Source organism: Rhincodon typus, chromosome 15 (assembly GCF_021869965.1).
Source record: "Rhincodon typus isolate 14 chromosome 15, sRhiTyp1.1, whole genome shotgun sequence".
In the NCBI taxonomy this organism is placed as follows: domain Eukaryota; kingdom Metazoa; phylum Chordata; class Chondrichthyes; order Orectolobiformes; family Rhincodontidae; genus Rhincodon; species Rhincodon typus.
Genome location: NC_063346.1, coordinates 48,959,206 through 48,965,205, shown reverse-complemented (window position 1 = coordinate 48,965,205; position 6,000 = coordinate 48,959,206). Strand labels below are relative to the sequence as shown.

General features: G+C 39.0%; 1 protein-coding gene across 1 annotated transcript in view; it reads left to right on the top strand.

Moving 5' to 3' along the window:
* Positions 1–393: 393 nt before the first annotated feature.
* Positions 394–6,000, top strand: part of nlrc5 (NLR family, CARD domain containing 5) — a 318,897-nt gene continuing 313,290 nt past the window's right edge. The window contains exon 1 of the mRNA XM_048606000.1: positions 394–818. The gene's annotated coding sequence lies outside the window, so the exon portion shown is untranslated. The remainder of the gene's footprint in view (positions 819–6,000) is intronic.

Sequence of the window (6,000 nt, the reverse complement as noted above, 5' to 3'; positions counted from 1 at the left end):
CTCGTCCCCTCCTCCCACCTCAAGCCCCACCCCCATCTCCTACTGACCAACCTCATCCCGCCCCCTTAACCTGTCCGTCCTCCCTGGACTGACCTATCCCCTTCCTAACTCCCTACCTACACTCACCTTTACTGGCTCCATCCCCGCCTCTTCGACCTGTTTGTTTCCTCTCCACCTATCCTCTCCTCTGTCCCTCTTCTATCCGCCTCCCACTCTCTCCCTATTTATTTCAAAACCCCCCTCCCCTCCCCCTTTTCTGATGAAGGGTCTAGGCCCGAAACGTCAGCCTCTCTGCTCCTATGATGCTGCTTGGCCTGCTGTGTTCATCCAGCCCTGCACCTTGTTGTCTCACTTAAAGTGTGTTCAATTCAGAATATCCTTTCAGCCAAACTCTACGTCCTCTGGACTTGCGTGCAGTGGCTTATTGTAACTGATATTGTCACATTGGCAAAGTTTGTTTCAAGTATGTGATATCTAAGCTGATCATGTCGAAACAAAATTTGTCAGTACTGAGTATTATGAAATGTTATTCTTGAACCTGCCACAAGGGAAAAATAACGTCACTCGCAAGTGAAACTAAGTTTAAGTATTAGATCCACATTTTATATGAAAACTCAGTTCACTGAGCTAATTTAATGTCCTATCTTAGAGCATGTTCATAACTAAAATAGTTTTATGGTAAGAAGGATTAGCACATAGGTTCGAATCATCCATGATTTGACACAAGGCGAAAATGTTTAAGATTTAGGTTTCATTTTCATATGGTGCAGAGCTATTACTTCACTTATACTGCTGTGGATATTCTGCTGTTTTGTTCGGTAAGTGAATCTTCAAATGTTATCATAAAACACTGGAATGTAAACTTTCTCTCATTCACAATCAAATTGGTGGGGAAGACTCAATCAATTTATTGCCGGTACATGAGAGATTTTTCCCCAATTGATCATGCACACACTTTGCAATGGAGTGCTGTGACTGCATTTAGTGTTCTGTAGTTAAGTCCAGAATCACGTCACAAACAAAATATATATTTTATCAAATGCAGACAGTGCATCAGTGCAAGGACTGATGCCAAGTGCAAAGGTGATAAACTAGGTGTAGCATTAAGAGAAATTTATCTTTTTCTCATGAGATGGCAGCAGGACTAGGAGACAGTTTCAATATCAGGAGATAAGGTGTGGCTATAACATTTCTTCAACGTTAAGTCAGACACTCAAATTGGAGATTGATTTATTGATTGAAGTGGAGAATTGAAATAGATATCAAAGGATTATGTTCACAAAGCTGGCATTTCTTACTGAAAACTGTGCTGGACTAATTTTGCTGCAGTTTTTTTGATGAAGTAGCAGAGAGGGTTGATTAGGAAAATGTCACTGATGTGCTGCACACGCATTTAATATAGCACCATATAACTGACTTGTTAGCAAAGTTGGAGCTCATGGATTGTAAAGGATAGTAGCAACATGGATCTAAAATTGTCTAAGTGACAGGAAATAGAGAGCATTGGTTAACGGATGTTTTGGAGGGTGGGGAAGGTTTGCAGTAGAATTCCAAAGGGTCAATGTTGGAACCTTTGCTTTTCCTGATATATTTTAACATTCTAGACCTTGGCATTTAGGCCATGATTCAAAAGTTGCAGCTGATACATAACTTGGAAATATAGTATATAGTAAACTGAGACAGATGGTGTAGAACATGAAAAGAACAAAGACAACTGGGTGGAGAGAGCTAATAGGTGATTAAATTAAAGGGTACAATTCTAAAGGGGGTGCAGGCATGGAGAGACAGTGGTGTTGATGTGTATGAGTCATTCAAGATGCCAGGACAGGTTAAGAGAGCAGTTAATAATGTATACAGCATCCTAGGCTTTATTAATAGGTACATAGATTACAAAAGCAAAGAAGTTACACTGAACTTGTATCAGATACTTGTTTGGACTCAGCAGAAGTGTTGTGTCCCCAGTATTGTGCCACAGTACCAGATAAATGTGAAGATGAGAAAGGTTTCAGGAATGAGAAATTTCAGTTATAAAAATAACATGACGTTATGTGGATGCAGTAATTGACATATATATCCAAGTTTTCTGATGACACCAAATGAGAGAAGATGGGAAATAATAATTAAGAAAGTCTCAGCTGAACATGAACAGACTGTGAGCAGGCAAAACTATGATATAAGGAAGTCAATGTGAATACTCGCGAGACCATCACACTGGACCAAAGAAAGATAAACCCAAGTGTTTCTAAGTAGCAATACAGACTAAGAACTGTGAATGAGCCTTTAAACAAGGCTACAACTTCAGAAATAATTTTTTAAGTTACAGGTACAAACATTAACTAATAAATCTAATGAAATGATAGCCTTTACCCCAAACGAAGTAATATGAATATGAAGTAATACATGGATACAATGAATAACCAAGGTCTTTTCTCCAGGGTAGGGGAGTCCAAAACTAGGGGTTTAAAGTGAGAGGAGAAAGATTTAAAAGGGACCTAAGGGGCAACTTGTTCATGCAGAGGGTGGTGTATATATGGAATGAGCTGCCAGTGGAAGCGGTGGAGGCTGGTACAATTACAACATTTAAAAGGCATCTGGATGGGTGTATGAACTGGAAGGGTTTAGGGGAATATGGACCAAATGCTGGCAAATGGGACTAGATTAATTTAAGATGTCTGATTGGTATGGATGAGTTGGACTGAAAGGTCTGTTTCCAAGCTGTACCTCTCTATGACTCTATGACTTTATATGGCCATTATGAATTAGGAGCAGGAATGGGCTTTTCAGCACTTCAAGCCTGCTCTGTTACTCAGTAAGATCATGGCCAATCTGATTAATCTCAAATCTACATTTTCACCTCCCCCAGATCATTTTTTACCCCCTCATTTAAGAATCTATCTACCTCTGGTGATACTTGAATTTTAAACAGTGACGTCTAGTGCTAGATTCTCCCATTAAAAGGAAACATCCTGTAGATATCTACCTGCTATGACCCCTCAGGATCTTATATGTTTCAGTCACCTCAAAAACTTCAGTGGATGAAGCCTAACCTGCCCCATTTTTCCTAAGACAAACCTCTGATGCCAGGTGTTAACGTTCAAATCTTCTCTCAACTGATTTTAATTCACTAACATCCATTCTTAAATAAAGTGACCAATACAGTACACTGTGTACAGATGTAGTCTCACCAGTGTCCTGTATAATTGAAGGATGACCTCCCTACTTTTGTATTCAATTCTCCTCATTCTAAATGATAACATTCTATTTGCTTTCGTAATTACTTGCTGTACCTGGATACTATTCTTCTGTGATTCATGCACCAAATCACCCAGATCTCTCTGTATCTCAGAGTTCTGTAACCTCTCACCATTTAGATAATATGCTTTTGTATTGCCATTATGGACATTTCATACTTTCCCACGTTATAATTTCTCCATTTATTACATCTTTGTCCAGTCATTTAACCTGTTTATATATATTTTTGTAGCCTCTTTACAACTCATTTTCATACCTAGTTTTGTCATCAGCAAATTTGGCAACTATAACTTGCATCCAATTAATCTAATTCGTGTACATTGTAAATGGTTGAGGTCCAGGATTGATGCCTATTGCACACCGCTTATTACATCTTGCCGAGCTGAAAAGGACCCATTTATGCTTATTATCTGCCTCTCATTTGCTAGCCAATCTTCCAGTCATAGCAATACACAATCCCCTACACCACAAGTTTTTATTTTCCACATGGAAGTTTCCCTTTTGGAAGGATGTAGGTTATGCTACCTCCATACAGGTTTCTGGTTTCATATTTCTCAACTAGAATACTGTACTCAATTGTTGGCACTTCTCTTCAAAGATACATTGGCATTGGAGTGAGTGCTGCACAGAATTTTTTTTAAGAATTTGCTTAAAGAGGTTAGATTTATTAACAAATCAGGTTGCATTTATCAGATTGTATTCGCTTAACATAGAAGATTAAGTGATAATATAATTGAGGTGTTTAAAAAGGGAGGGAAAGAGAAAGCAGGAAATGGCATAGCAGTTAGCTTAATATTTGCCATATGGAAAATGGATTATGGAAAATCTATTATTAAGGAATTGCAAAGCAATGAGACAATCTAAATTTTATCAGGCAGAGTCAACATGGCTTTGCAAAAGGGAAATCATGTTTGATGAAGGAACAAGTTACCAAGGTAAAGGAGAACTTGTGGATATGGTATACAAAATGATGACAGGCTTAGATCTGTTTTCTCCAACAGAGTAATCACTTACAGGGTGGGCAGGGATTTAAGGTGACCTGTATAGGGATTAGAGGAGACATGCGGAAAAACATTTTCACCCAGAAGGTAGTATGTTTCTGGAATTTGCTGCCCAATTTTGGTGATTGAGGCAGAAACCCTCCCTCTCGATCCAGACCTCAAAAGCAGTAACATGTCAGACCCTGGAACTGGCCCTGGAAAATGGGATTGAAATGGGAAGCTAGTTTATTCAGCCAGTGTAGACATGATGGGTTGAAAGGCCTCTTTCTGTGCTGTAACATTTCTGTGGTTCAGTCATTCTACTAGGATTTCCAGAGGCATTTGATAAGATGCGAAGATTATTAAGAACATGACATAATGACATGTACGGAGGACTAGTTACCTAACAGGAAACAAAACCGGCATAAATGAGTCCCTGTTAGCAAGATCAATGTTAAGGCCTCAACTACGTATAATCTGTATTAATGACTTGGATGAAAGAACCAAATATATGTTTGCTAAGTTTGATGATAACACAGGGATAGATAGAAGAGTAATTGAAGAGGACATGAGTAGGCTGCAACAAGATTTAGTTGACGTAAGTGAGCAAACATTTGGCAGATGGAGCATAATGTGGAAAAGTGTGAACTTGCCCACTTTGGCAGTGAGAATAGGAAAACAGTACAGTATTTAACTGCAGAGAGACTGAAGCAATAGGCAGCACAGAGAGATCTGAATGTCCTGGTACATGAATCACAGAAAAATTGCATGCAGGTGTGGGAAGTGATTGGAAAGGCAAATGGAATGTCGTTGTTTACGGCAAATGAAATAGATTATAAAAAATAAGCTGTGAGTATTGGGAAAACTGAATTTATTTCACCTCCCCACCAAAATTTCCATTTCCTAGCCATCAACTTCAACTCTCTCCGTGGTAACTGAGATTGAAATTATCTGTTCACAATCATGGTGATTATATTTGACTGTAAGATGAACTTCTGACCGCATATCCATACAATCACTAAGACCGTTTATTTCCATCTCCTTAACATCACCAGTCACGAATCATGCCTTAGCTTATGCTGCTAAAATCCTCATCCATGCCTTTGTTCTCGAGACTCGATGATTCAAATGCACTGCCGGCTAGTCTCCCACTTCCGAGACTTCATAATCTTAAAGTCAACCAAAACTCTGCTACCTGTCTCCTAATTCACATCAAATTTCACTCCCTCATCACTCCTGTGTTCACTGACCTACATTGGATTCACTCTTCCCATGCCTTCACCCTTGCCTATTGCTACAGCCTATTCCAATCTCCAACACTTAGAGATATCTGTATTCTTGCAATCGTGTCTCTTCATAATGCCTGATTTTTATCACTCCACCATTGCTGGTAATGCCTTCACTTTTAAGCTGATCCTTAAAATAAACTCTCTCTTTTGATCAGCTTTTGCTCATCTACCTTAATGTATTGTAATGATGCTCAGTGTCAAATCTTGTTTGAAGCATCTTGGGCTGCTTTACTGCATTCAAGGCACATTAGAAATGCAAATTAGTGTTATTATGGAAGTCTGTAGTTATTCCCCCTCCCTATTCACTAGACTTGAGGTTCGGTCAGTTGTGCATTTCAGATTTGGGATTCATGGATTTTATCGGGCAGGAGCATTAAAGATTGTAGATCTGAAGCAGGTTGACTATATTAAGATGCAGATGACCTTTGATTTAATCAACTAGCAGAAGAGACTCCAAAAGAACAGTCTATTTTCGTTCC